The 14,773-nt window shown below is 36.9% G+C and overlaps 1 long non-coding RNA gene across 4 annotated transcripts in view; it reads right to left on the minus strand.

Moving 5' to 3' along the window:
• Positions 1–11,422: 11,422 nt before the first annotated feature.
• LOC138151965 (uncharacterized) overlaps positions 11,423–14,773 on the minus strand; it is a 98,342-nt gene continuing 94,991 nt past the window's right edge. For all 4 annotated transcript variants that reach the window (XR_011165980.1, XR_011165978.1, XR_011165982.1 and 1 more), the window contains one exon: positions 11,423–11,969. This is a non-coding gene — a long non-coding RNA (uncharacterized lncRNA). The remainder of the gene's footprint in view (positions 11,970–14,773) is intronic.

The following is a 14,773-nucleotide window of genomic DNA, read 5'->3' on the forward strand; positions in this document are numbered from 1 at the left end:
TCCCTGTTCCAATCATCCTCTTATTTTGTAATTTGGTCCTGCAAAACATATTAATTTCCCTCTATACAGGGTGCCTTAAGGTTTCTCCTATAATGCCCATCTTTGCACTCTAACCTCCATATGACTGTTATGTTCACTCCTGTCTCTGTGTACATTTAGAAAGATAGCCCTCTGATGTCACTATGTTGTTGTTGCTGTTCTTGGCTGTTGCATTCATTTCCCCACCCAGAATTTCTATTGTCTCAGTGTTCTCAAGAAGCAAATAATCTCAACTGATCTAGTTTTCTTTATAAGAATATGTCATATTCCCATTTATTATTGAATAGCTATCTTTTTTTCATTTATGCTTAAACTCAGATTTGTAATGTAGGTCAATTTGGGCCATGTCTTCAACTCTGTTACCCTTTAGAACACTTTTTCCCCATTCCTTCTTGCACATTTTGGTGGATGCAGAATAGAGTTGTATTATCTGAATTTCCTTTCCTTGGTATTTGTGAATTGTTCTCCTATTTCTTTTGTTTTATTTTCGAGGAATTTATTGTTTCACAATGGAATTGTTAAATTCAACAGTAACGTGTCTTGGAATGTGTATCCTTGGTTGTTTGTTTTATTGTGAAGTATACTCAGATGCTTCTTTATATCAATATTTTTTTTTCTCTGATCAGAAGTTCTGGATAGTTTTTTTGTCTGTTTTTTGTTCATTTTTTGGCATTATAATGTTCAAGGTTTTTGATCTGTGTTCTTCTGGGAGACCTATAATCCTTAGCTTATTTGTACAAATCCTATCTTTAAAGTCAATATTTTGGCTGTCTATACTGTATGTTTTCTTTTAAAGTCATTGCATTTTACTTCTCTCCTTCCAGATTGTCCTTAGCTTTTATGTATTTGCTTTCCCAATTATTGTCCTTGCTTTTGTTCCTAGGGTAAGACTTGCCATGTCATGTGCAGATTTTTCTATTATGTAAATTATTTAAACTATGCAGGACAACAAGTATACTCTTGAAATCATCATGTTTCCTTTAAACCTGTCAATATTATATGGTATAGTTCCATGATCTCCTAAAAATCCATATAGCCCTCTAAAGCATCAGGTGTTGAATCATTTCCTTCGTTTTACAATATTTATTTATAATTTTCTGGACTTATTTACTCCATATGGAGACTATTTCCTTCTTCAATTAGTATTTTTCTTGTTGGTTTATCTGTTTGTACTCAAGGACTTTAAATTTTCTTCTTCCTGAAATCTTTAGTAATGTCAGTTTTTCCTACCTTATTTTTCCTTATTCATCTCTTTCTGACTCACATCCCTCTGATGATGGTTTTCCTGGGCAATGAATGGATCTTGAAGCTTCTCAGCCTTCTCTCATGCTGGGCAATTCATGGTTAGATCTCTGCCCCATGTGACTCATGGGAGGGGGAGGAAGAACTGGTGCCAGATGAATGCTAGAATCTTTTTCTAAGGTTTAGTAGAATACACATAACCCCTGAATCCCTGACATAATGTCTTTCCCAATTTTCTCTATTCCTTACTTGTCTGACCCAGTGATATAGAGTACTGCCATGTTATTGCCATTGCAGTCAGGCAATTTTTTGCTACTTAGAGTTTGGATGTTCTTGGAAGAAATAAGGGTAATGGTGTAGAGTTGAGCTTTGCTACAAGCCCAGACACTTATCCTGTTCTGTTCCCTCCCTTTATTCTCTCTTTAAAAAAAAATTCTGTTTTTAACTACATGTAAAATTTTTAAACATTTAAAAACAATTTTGAGTTTCAAATTCTTTTTCCCCTCCCTTCTTGCCCCACTCCCCATTGAGAAGAAAATAATTTGATATACGTTTTCCACATACAATAATGTAAAACATATTTCCAAATTGATCATGTTGTGAAAGAAAACAGACCAAAAAAAAGAAAATCAAAGTTAAAAAGTACACTTTGATCTGAATTCAGACTGCCTGAGTCCTTTCTCTGAAAGTGGATAATAGGGGCAGCTAGGTAGTTCAGTGAATAGAGCACCGGCTGTGCAGTCAGGAAGACCTGAGTTCAAATCTGGCCTCACATACTTAACACTTACTAGTTGTGTGACCTTGGGCAAGTCACTTAACCCCAATTGCCCTGCCCTCCCCCCTTTAAAAAGCAAAAAAAAAAAACCAGTGGATAATAGTTTTAATAAGTTCTTCAGAATTCTCTTTGATCACTTTATTGCTGAGAATAGCTGTTATTCACAGAAGATCAGCATAAAATATTGCTGTTACTGTGTACAATGTTCTCCTGGTTCTGCTCACTTCACTTTACATCACTTCATATAAGTCTTTCCAGGTTGTTCTGAAAGAATCCTGCTTGTCATTTTTATAGCCCAATAACATTTCATCATAATCATATACCACAACTTATTCCTCAATTGATGGACATCCCCTCAATTTCTAATTCTTTGCCACCACAAAAAGTTGTTATACATATTTTTGTGCATGTTAGTTATTTTCCTTTAAAAATAAATCTTTGGGATGCAGACCCACTACTGGTATTACTGAGTCAAAGGGTAGGAGAGGTTTTGCAGTCCTTTGGCCATAGTTCTAAATTTCTCTCCAGAATGGTTAGATCTGTTCATAACTCCACAAACAGTGCGTGTGTCCCAATTTCTTCTGATGCTTGTCATTTTCCTTTTCTGTTGTATTAACCACTTACAATGAGGGTTGGGGTTTAAGCATTGTCTTCCAACCTCCCCATCATTTTCCTTTTCTATCATGAGTCAATCTGATACATGGGAATAAGTACCTCAGAGTTGTTTTTAATGTGAATTTCTCTAATTATTAATGATTTAGAACATTTTTCCTATGACATAGATAGCTTTGATTTTTTTGTCTGAGAACTGCTACTTATATCCTTTAGTGATTTAACATTTTGGTATAATTTATATTCTTACAAATTTGACTCAATTTTCTACATATTTAAGACACAAGGTCTTTATCAGAGAAACTTGCTATAATTTTTTCATAGTTTTCATAACTATGCAGTTTCTGACATCCTAGTCCCCCAATTAATCCTTCTCTTTCTCTTCTTTCACATTCTCCTCCTCAAAAGTGTTTTGCTTCTGACCACTGCCTCCCCTAATATGCTCTCTTTTCTATCAGCCCTCAAATGTCTTATCCTCTTCCTCTCTTACTTCCCTAAATGGTAAGATAGATTTCTATATCCAACTGAGTGTGTGTTATTCTTTCTTTGAGCCAATTACAATGAGAGTTAAGGTTTAAGCATTGTGTTCCACCCTCCCCATCTTCTCTGCTATAAAAGCAATTTTGCACCTCTTTTATGTGAGATAATTTACTCTATTCTATTTCTCCCTTCTTCCTTCCTTCTTTCAATGCATCCTTCTTTCTCATCCTAAATTTAATTTTTTTTAAGTATCATCCCACTGTAGTAAACTCACACTGTATTCTCTGTGTATGCTCCTCCTAATTGCCCCAATAACAAAAAAAGTTCTTAGGAGTTACAAGTGTCATCTTCCCATGTAAGAATGTTAACAGTTTAACCTTGTTGAATCCCTTATGATTTTACTTTCCAGTTTATCTTTTTGTGTTTCTTCTGGGTCTTGTATTTGAAAGTCAAATTTTCTATTTGACTCTGGTCTTTTCATCAGGAATGCTTAAAAATCCTCCATTTAATTAAATTCCATTTTTCTCCCTGAAGTATTATACTTAGTTTTTCAGGATAAGTTATTCTTGGTTGTAATCCTAGCTCCTTCATCCTCTGGAATATCTATTCCAAACTCCCCCACCCCCATGTTTTCATGTAGAACCTGCCACATTTTGTGTTATCCTGACTGTAGCTCCACAATATTTGTATTGTTTCTTTTTGGATGCTTGCAATATTTTCTCCTTGACCTAGGAGCTCTAGAATTTAGCTATAATATTTCTGGGAGTTTTCATTTTGGGATCTCTTTCAGGAAATGATTTATGGATTCTTTTTATTTCTATACCCTGGTTCCAAGATATCAAGGAAGTTTTCTTTTCTTGAAATTTTGATTTCATTTGATTCGATTGTTTCTTCATGTCTCATGAAGTTCTTGGCTTCCACTTACCTAGTTCTAAGTTTTAAGGAATAATTTTCTCCTTTGAGATTTTGTACTTCCTTTACAATTTGGCCAATTCTACTTTTTAAGGCATTCTTTTCTTCAATGAATTTTTGTACATCTTTTTTCATTTGACCAATTCTGCTCTTTAAGGATTATTGTTCTCTTTGGTGGATTTTTATATCTCTTTTACCATTTTCTGTATTTTGTTTTTTAAGGTGTTATTTTCTCCAGTATTTTTCCCTCCTTTATCTTTTTTCATGCTTTTCTTGCATATCTCTTATTTTGTTTCTCACTTTTTCTCTGTTTCCCTAATTTAATTTTTGAATTTCTCACTTATCTTTCTAGCTTTATTTTTTACTGCTTTTCTGTAATAAGCATTTGGTTCCAGGGAAATTGTTTATTATTTCTCCCCATACTTAGCATTCTTTCTCCCACATCTTCCAATCTTAGAACATCCTCTATCTTCAACTCACAGAACCACAGATTTTAAGAGTTGGGAAGTCTGTTAGTCATACCTATACTCAAAAGGAATCCAAACAATTTCACATATGACAAATGGTTATCCAGTCTCTCCTTAAAGACCTTTCTCCACCTCCCCAGGCAACTTATTACAGTTTGGGGAACTTTATTTATAGGATTTTTTTCTTGATTGAAGCTTAAATTTGTCTCTTTGCAACTTCCATAGATTGTTTTGATTCTGCAGTCTAGGGCCAAATAGAAAAAGTCTAGTCCTTCTTTCAGTCTTCATATATTGCCAACTACCTCTGTGTATTACCTCTTGCTCTGGAAATTGTAATCAAATGAATACTATCATTGCTTCTGAGAAAAGAAAATCTGCTCACCATTCCTGTGGCTCCGTGGACATAAACTGTATTCTCTGATTATTGTTCTGCTAAATCAGTTTTCTCCCTTTATATCAAAGAAAAATCATTGAGAGCAGGGAATGTTTCACTTTTGTCTTTATATTCTTGGCACCTAAAATAATCTCTGTGTTAGTAGACATTTGATAATTTCTTTCTTTTTTCTTAAATGTATTTATGAATATCCTGAGTCCTCTGCATCATCTGAATTATCTGTGCGCTAAGATAGAGGGTGTCCTACCTTTTATGCTTGTATTAACTTAAATGTTGATAAGAAAGCTAGGAGTCCTGTAACACACATTTGTGGAAACTATAGTTTAGCGATTCATAGGGAGTTGGGGAATGCCTGGGGCTATGGGTAAGAACATCTCTAAGTGAAGGATTTGTTCTATATTAACACTAATGTCATTTCTGGACTTGTGCATTATAGCTCCAAGCCCCATGAAACATACCTTACCAGTACATGATGGTGTTTTTCCTCTTGGATCTCTTTAGTACTATATGTCTTATCATGCATTTTCTTTTACTATAACTATTAAGTACCTCTACTAGACTTATAATAATCTCCATAAGGATAGATTATTAATTTTTATCTAGTAGTTATATTTTCCCCAGTTTTCAATATAGTCCTCTGCACATGATAGATAATAAAGTGGGAAATAGGTGGTTCAGTTGATAGAGTGAGTACTGGGCCTGGAGTAAGGGAGATCTGAGTTCAAATTTGACCTCAGATACTTATTAGCTATATGACCCTGGGTAAGTCACTTAACTTCTGTTTGCCTTAATTCATTGGAGAAGGAAATGGCCAACCACTCCAGTGTCTTAAAACCCCATGGGCAGTATTGGCATCCTGTGGTCCATAGAGTTACAAAGAGTAGGATACAACTGAAAGACTGATAATAACAATGAAATTATGTTTGTAAAATACTTAATACAATAACTGGAACATAGTAGTCATTATAAATGTTAGTTATTGTTATAATTATAATGATCATCATCATCATATCCATTTCCTAGAAATTACTAATGCCTGCTCTCCACAGAAGAGTCAAAAACAGATTTCTAATAAAAATATGATTGGGATAAAATATTATTCTTGCTAATTAAAAAAAAAACAAGTGGTGCAATTCTATATCTCACACACACCCTGTGCCCATTTGAAGGGATTTTTAATGACATTTTTTTCTATTAGCTTAGAGCAATCAAATATTTCATGACTTGGTAATAAAGTGTATTTTAGTTATCCAAGAAATGGTAATGAGCCTGGAAGAGCTATTATGGCCGCTGGGATAAATATATTAGGGGGTTTACCTGTAAGGTGCCTTTTGGGTTCACTTAATCTGTTGACTAGTAATGAGACAGTTTCAGCTCATCTCAAAAGTGGCAGTGGCCCCCATATAAAGGCTATCTATTTTAACTTAATCCAAAGTTGGGGAAGTTCCTTGATGTTGTAAAGTGAATAGATATTTCTGTGCAAAGAAATTCTCAAAAGATACAGGAAACTTTTTCTTTCCAAGCAAATGGAGAAGCATGTGAGATAATTCTTCTGAAACATTTTTTTAAAAAACAACTAATTTATTTACTTCACAAACATTCATTGATTATGTTAGGATTGTGGATGACCCCATGTACTTCTATTCCATGTACTGGGGGAGTGGGTCTGGATGGTGGAAGTGAATGAATACAAAAGATAATCCCTCTCTTGGAGAAGTGTATGTTCTAGTGAAGAAGAAGAAAAAAATAATAGAACAAACAACTTTTAAATTATACAAGGGCAGATATAATTTAGTATAAAATTACAGCAAAGATGACAAGTATCATGTAAATTCAGTAAAGGGGAACATCATTATGAGGTGGATTAATTAGTTAGTGAAGATATTTTTGAAGAGATGATTACTGAAGGCAAGAGGGCCTCAGTTCAAATTCCATGCCATTGATAAAGAACTAATAAAGGAGACTTAGAGTTTAAATAATTTCTATAAAGTTACAAAAATATAAATAGCAGAGTAAGAACTTCAACCCAGTCTGTCTGACTCCAAACCCAATGTTCTTTCCACCAAACCATATTTTTTATTTCCTTTAACTCTGTGTGACCATACCATCATCTATAAAATGAGGAAAATTAGACCAGAGGTTCTAAATTCCCTTTAGTACTAACATTCCAAGATCCTGTGAGTTTACATGATAATGAGGTGCATTCTTTTACCCACCCTTCTTATCTAGAAGTCTATAAGGTCCATCATCTACTCCCTTCCTTCCTTCCTTTTTCCCTCCCTCCCTTTCTTCCTTCTTTCCTCTAATTTTTCTTCAATATAACTGTAAAACTGATATCCTAAAGGAATAGTCTGATTTTGCATCTTCCTTGCTTGATAAATACCAGAAGCTTCCCATTACTTGCTGAATCAACTACAAACTCCCTTGTTTGACACTTTAAATCCTTCTTAGCCAGCCAATAATCTGCCTTTTGGGTCTTATTATATATTCCTGCCTTTCATGCAAAAAAAACAATCCTTAGGGTAAAGCCAAACCAGCTTTTTTTTCTGTCCTTAATGACAATGACAATTCTTTTTCATGTTTCCAGGACTTTGGGCAGGCTGTCCACTTTGTCTTGCATGGGCTCTCTCCTCACATCTGCCTTCTATATTCCCTTTCAAAGATCAGCTCAAATACCCTGTCCTAATGAGAGTATTGTCCTCATAGTGATCTACGTGAAGCTCCTAGATGCTTCTTCCAAATCACCTTACAATCATTGCACATACATTGTGTTTATAGTTATATGTGATCCTATCACTTTGCCCAATTTCTCCTCCACATCCTTGGGGGTTTGTTGGGCTATTCTTTATTTCTCGCCTTACCTATTGAACCATTCCTCAGTGCATTTGCTAAGTCATTACATTGCATGTTCCAAATATGAGCATAGTTGAAGACTCTGTCCTTTGCCCCCTTCTTCCTCTTTACTGTCATACTATAACATCATAAGTTTCAATGGGTTTAAATTTCATCTGTAAGCAAATGACTCATACGTGTATATAACTAGGTCTAGTCTCTTTCATGAGATCTAGTACAATATTACAGTGGCCTATTGGTCATTAAGAGCTGTATGTCTCATACCTACCTCAGTCTCAAGATATTCAAAATAGAACTAAGTGTCTTTACCCCAAATTTCACACTTTTTCTGAATATCTCTTTTTCTATCAAGAGATCAAGATACCATTTAGTTGACAAGAATTTATTAAATGCCTACTTTCAGCCAAGGACAATGCTAAGCTCTGGGGATACAAAGAAAGACAGAAGACAATACCTGCTCTTAAGAAACTTATAAACTAAATGGAAGAAAAAAATGAAAATAACTATGTATGAATTAGATATGTACAGAATAAATTGAAATCCACAAAAGGAAGGCACTACTATTGAGGGAGATTATGAAAGGCTTCTTGTAGAAGGTGTGATTTTAACTGGAACTTGAAGTAACCCAGAGAAGTCAAAATGTAGAGAGGAGGAGGAAGAGAATTCTAGGCATGTAGCAAAAGCAGCAAAAATTCTCACAGTCTAGAAACTGAGACTCTTATATGAGGAATAGCAAGGAGGTCAGTATCACTGTATTTCAAGTAACATGGTGGTAGATAAAGTACAAGGACACTAGACAGGTAGAAGCAGAGCCAGTATATGAAGGGCTTTGAAGGTAAAATAGAGGATTTTACATTTGATCCTGAAGATGACAGGGAGTCACTGGAGTTTATTGAATGGGGAAGGGTGACATAGGCAGACCTATATTTTGGGAAGATCAATTTAACAGCTGATTGGAGGATGGAACAGAGTTGAATAGGACTTGTGTCAGGGAAACCAATGAGTAGGCTATAGCAATGGTTCAGGCATGAGGTGATAAGAGCCTGCAACTACGTTAGATCAAGAATAAAAGATAGATTTCAAGAACAGATTACTAGGATGATCAAGATGCCTTCTGTTGTAATAGAGAGGTTTGGAAGAAAGGACTATTGTAGGGAAATTATGGATTCAGTTTTGTATACATTAGGTAAGCAGCCAATAGACCCGGGGAAATTTAAGATACGTAAGTAAGACAGTTTAGATGATAGAGGAGATAAATTCTTAGAGAATATATTTATTCATGTAGAGTTATTTGCCTTGGCAAAGAAATTGGCTAGTTTTTTATGTGAGATGGAGCAAAAGAGAATGAAGTCACAGAAGGCATCTGGGTGATGTGAGAGTAGAAGAAGAGGGGGGTTAATAGCCTCAATTTTTTAAGTGAATTAAGAAACAAAATTATCAACTGTAATGATGGAAAGAGGGGATCCATACTTCTAGTCACCCAAGTCCTTAACATCTACATTATTCTCTTTTTTTTTTTTGCCTTTTGGAGGGTAGTTGGGGTTAAGCAACTTGCCCAAGGTTACAAGGCTAGTTTTTGTGTGTGGGTGTTAAGTGTCTGACGCCATAACCAAACTCGGGTCCTCCTGACTCTGGGGCTGGAGGTTTACTCACTGTGCCACCTAGCCACCCGCACTCTGTGTTATTCTTGACTGCTCACTCTCATTCACACCACTTATACAGACATTTATCAAACTTCTTGTTTTAGATCCCACAACATCTCTAACATTTATCATCTTCTCCCTCATCCCCTACATACAATTGCCATCGTAATTTAAGCCCTCATTACATCTCACCTGGATATTGGAGTACTAGACCCTTGCTTCAAGTCTCTACCTCATACAATTCATTCTATATATGACTTCCAGAGCAATTTTCTAGTGCATGTTTATCCATATCACTGCATTTCCCAATAAACTGCAGAAGTTCCCTGTTACTTTTACAATCAAATATGAATGCATTTTTTTTTTTTTGGAATTCAAAGCCCATGCTAACCCAGCCTTCTTTTTTACACATTGCTCTCCTTTGAATTCTCTATAGGCCAGTCAATCTGCATTTCTGAATTTTTCTCATATGTGGCACTCTGCCTTCTTACATTTGTGCCTTTACAATGGATCATTTTCATGCCTGGATTATACTTCATCCTCATTTCAGCTTTCCCAATCCCTCTAGTTTCTCATGCCCTTTCCCCTTGTAATTATTTTATATACTTCTTTACCTGTACATTTCCCCCAAAATTGAATATAAACTTCTCCAGGACCAACAATGTTTTACCTTTCTCTTCTTATCCTCAGCACCTAGCATATTTCTGGCACAGGGTAGAAATTTAATGAATGGTTGTTGATTGTTGAATGATTGATTCATTGTCTCTCAATGTTTTCTTCCTCTTTTCCATCCTAATATCTGCCAAAATTTTCCCACAACATTGGGAAAACCCATTATTCCCCACTCTTCCCCTAAACCTGAATTACACTCACCTCTTTTCCTTCATTCTTGTAACAGGGATGTTTCCCTTAAAAGGCAACAAAGATGTCCTTGGGGTTCCCTTGCCTCCCTTGACACAATTTCCTAGTCATCTAAGGGCATAAAAAGTTCCACCCAGATAGAGTCAGGCCTCCTCTGACTTTGGGGATATGTGAAGACCATTTGAGACACTTCAAGTCACCATACCTTGCTCTGATAACCAGATTGTATTTACATGGAGAGAGAGACAAGAAGGAGAGCAAACAATGAAGGTAAGTGACACTCTAACCTGGCTACATGTCCTAGCTGTGTCAAGATTAAGTAAATCTTCCATGAGAACTATTCAATGACTTGCTAGTGTTTCATCTGATTGCAGTATCAAAATGAGAGGGAAGAGCATTATAGTATTAGGCCCACCTCTAACACTAACCTTGTAGCTCTCTTAAACTTAAAGGATGCTTGGTATATGGAGAATTCAAAAGTATATCCCATTACCAAATGTAAATGAATTCATTAGTTCCAATCAAACATTAGATTTATACAAAGGGTAATTAATTTATTATTATTATTATTATTATTTTTGTCTTTATGGAGGGCAATTGGGCTCAAGTAACTTGCCTAAGTTTACATGGCTAGTTTTTGTATGTTAAGTGTCTGAGGCCAGAATCGAACTCAGGTCCTCCTGACTCTGGGCCCAGTGCTTTACTCACTGTGCCACCTAGCCACCCCAGTAATTAATTATTATTTAATTTGCAGAACAAGGAGGTCTTATAAACCCTTTCCAAAGATTACAGGAAAATCCATGAGGGAGACATAACTGTCTAGACTCATTTGGACATTTCTAATTGTCAGTATATCAGAATTGTGTACTTTCAGAATACTAATACTGTTTTCTGAAAGATGAATTGAACTTATTTCTTCCATCTTCAACCAACATGAACTGAGGTGCTGTTCTCTGCAGAGGAATGTGTTAGATTTTGGAAGAGGTACAAAGATTACTGACTATCCATGCTCTCCATAGACCTGATAGACCATTATGGGGTATGGAATGAAGTAACTATAATACAAAACAATGCATTTTATGTGTTTGTGTTATTGTTTCTGAATTGATCAGAAGCAGGAAAGTAGAAAATGGGCTGGATTGCATTTGGGAAATTCCATTGTTCTTTTATTGACCTCAAACTTTTTTTTTCCCTGAAATTCAGGCCCATATTTTTTACTACTGATACTTTTTCCAGCAATAATATATGTCTGAGAGGCAGAGCCAAGATGGCAGAGTAGAAGCACAAACTTGGCATGAGCTCTGGCTCCAAGCACTTCCAATACCTGTAAAAAAAAATGACTCTACACAAATTTTAAAGCTACAGAACCCAAAAATTGACACAGAGAAAGAAATCTCCCACTGAAGACAGCCTGGCAGGCTGACAGGAAAGGTCTATGCCAGCGCACTGGAAGCCATTCACAGCCTGTGTCAGGGTAGTCCCACTCAGCGGTGGCTGGAGAATACTTCAGGAGAGTGAATCACTAGCAGCTGCGGCAGTTTCCAGACTTCTCAAACCATAAACGCCAAAGGTAAGTGTGGAACTCTGTTGAAACAGGCAAGAAGGGATGGAGGCGCAGTGGCTATCCAGCCATCACATGGCTGCCTCAGGAGCTCCTGGCCCACAGATCATAGGAGGGTACAGGATGAGATCTGAAAATAAAATTAAGAAGAGAAGAATTTATTGGGAGAAGGAGAAGAGATAGATTAGGGTAAATTATCTCATATAAAAGAGGCAAGAGAAAACTGTTACAATGGAGGGGAAGAGCGGGAAGGTGAAAGGGAAGGGGTCAACCTTATTCTCATTGAATTTGTCTTAAGGGAGGAGTAATATACACACTCAATTGGGTGTCTTACCCTGCAGGAAAATAAGGGGGTAAGGGATAAGAGGGGGATGATAGAAGGGAGGGCAAATTGGGGGAGAGGGTAGTTAGAAGCAAACATTTTTGAAAAGGGACAGGGTCAAAGTAGAAAATACAATAAGTGGGGGGAGGGATAAGATGGAGGGAAATACAGTTAGTCTTTCACAATATAATAGCTGTGGAAATGATTTGGGTAACCACACATGCACAACTTATATTGAATTGCTTATCTTCCCAGTCGGGGTGGGTGAGGAGGGAAGAAGGAAAAAAATGTGAAACTCAAAGTTTTAAAAAGAAATATATTTAAAAAATGTTTTTCACATGCAACTAGGAAATAAGATATACAGGCACTGGGGTATAGAAAGCCATCTTGCCCTACTAGAAAGTTAGGGGGGGGGTAAAGGGGAGGATATAAAAGAGAACAGATTAGGGGAAGGGGTATTCACTAGGCTTGCTATTTTAGGGTGGGGGTAGGAGAAAGATGGGGAGAAAAAAATTGTAACTCAAAATCTTGTGGAAATGAATGTTGAAAACTAAAAATAAATAAACTTAAATACAAAAAGAAAAAAATATATGTCTGAGACTGATGGGGCATGACTCTCTCTGAAAAACTAGAATTGAGAATCACTGAAAAGACAAAAGAGAGGCACAGGGTGGATGTGAAGAGGCTACAGCATATTAAAAAGTAAGAGTTATTAAGAAGTAGTGAATGAGAAATATATATATATATATATATATATATATAGAGAGAGAGAGAGAGAGAGAGAGAGAGAGAGAGAGAGAAAGAAAAAGTGGGAGAGAGGGTGAGAGAGAGAGAGAGAGAGAGAGAGAGAGAGAGAGATGTTTATATCTATGTATAACTCCCTCTTTGTCTCTTCTCTCTGTCTCTGTCTCTCATCTTTCTCTGTCTCTCTCTCTCTCCAGAATGAGTAATGGAATTGATATCCCCTCTGTACTTTGTCCTTATCAAACCGCGTCTGGAGTAGTGTGTTAAAACTTGTACGTGTTACATTATTAATGGCACAGATAAATTGCAGTACACCCAGATCAGGGTAACCAGTTTAATTTTAGAATTAGAGACTATGCCATCAGAGATGCTACTGAAGTAACTGGGGATGATCCTCTTCATGGAGATTTTAGAGCAGTCTTCAAGCATTTGAAGAACTACTGTGTGCAAGAGATATAAATTTTGATTTGCTTCATCTTAGACAGCAGGACTGGTTTCCAGTGGTAGGTTGTGACAAGACAAAGATTTAGGCTAAATGTAAATAATTGCTTCCTAAGCTCTCTGAATTGAATGGTCTGCTTTGAGAGATCCCATGTCTCCACTCACTAGAGATTTTTAAGTAGAGACTGAACAAACACTTGCAGAGGGTACTATGAAGGGATTTTTGACAAGGTAAAGATTAAGCTGGGTAATCTCTGATGCTCCTTCCAGTAGTGATATTCTGTGATTCCATTATTCTCAAACCAAAAGACTTGGAAGTGACATAATAGCTTCAAATAATGGAAAGGCAGTTGTGTGGAAGAAGAGTCAGACTTGCTCTTTTTGTCCACAGAGGGCAGAACTCAGAACATTATTAGTTACCATTAATATGGCACTTTCTTTAGTTTTCAGAGTATTTTTACATGTTTTACCTCATTTGATCCTTTTTAACCACCCAAGCAGTCAATAAAACACGGTTAACTATCATTTTTTGTAGGGGATGAATCAGGCTATTTGCTGAAAGACTTATTTGACCATACAAAGTTAGTTTCAGACTCATTCTCTTTCAATTATATCCCCAGTGTTTCCTGGTGTAATGAGAAAAAAAAAGGCAAAGTTTGGTTTGGAAAATTGGGCAGATTTCCTAAAAATTAGAGCCATACCAAATAAGGGGCCTCCAGAGAGAGTGTGTCCCCTCATCACTGGAGGTATTAAAATGTAGAGTGGATGATTTCTTCTTAAGAAGGTCATAGTGGGAGACTTCCAGGAGCTAAGATGACAGAGTAAGCAGTAAGATACTCTCACTCTCCATTACTGAAAAACTTGAATTACTCAAAAAACCCTAGAAAATATCACTCCAAGAAAAATCCTGGAACAGTAGAGTCAACAGATAGGGTACAGCAGTTTTTGTTTTTTAGCTCATGAGGCTTGTAGGATTAACAGCAAAGATCCCTCTTGCTATGGCTGAAGGGAACCAATACAGTATGAGGGAGGGGAGCATCCAGGCAAGCCAGTAGAAAGCCCCACCTCAGCAAACTAGCAGGAGATCCTGAGCCCCAGGCTGGTGGGGCCATCAAGTTCAAACAACCCCCCAGCCAGGGGAATCGGCAGATATCAGCACAGTAAACCACCACTTTCACCATGGATGGGCCTTGCTTTAGTCCAGTCCCTGGGGATGAGGAGACCTCCAGCAGTCAAACCACCCCTACCCCCACACCTCATCCCATGAGCTTCAGTGTAACCCAGGGGAAATGCAGAAAGACCACACCTGGCATCTGTACACACATGCCACCACCAACAGCTTCAGCTCAGCATCAGGTAAGTCACAGCATTATACGGCTTCTACCTGCCAGAACCTGAGGCCACAGAACACAAAACCAGTAACCAGG

The sequence above is a fragment of the Petaurus breviceps genome, unplaced genomic scaffold, assembly GCF_028583685.1.
Source record: "Petaurus breviceps papuanus isolate PSGF00001 unplaced genomic scaffold, PetGlider_PUasm1.0 151, whole genome shotgun sequence".
Classification (NCBI taxonomy): domain Eukaryota; kingdom Metazoa; phylum Chordata; class Mammalia; order Diprotodontia; family Petauridae; genus Petaurus; species Petaurus breviceps.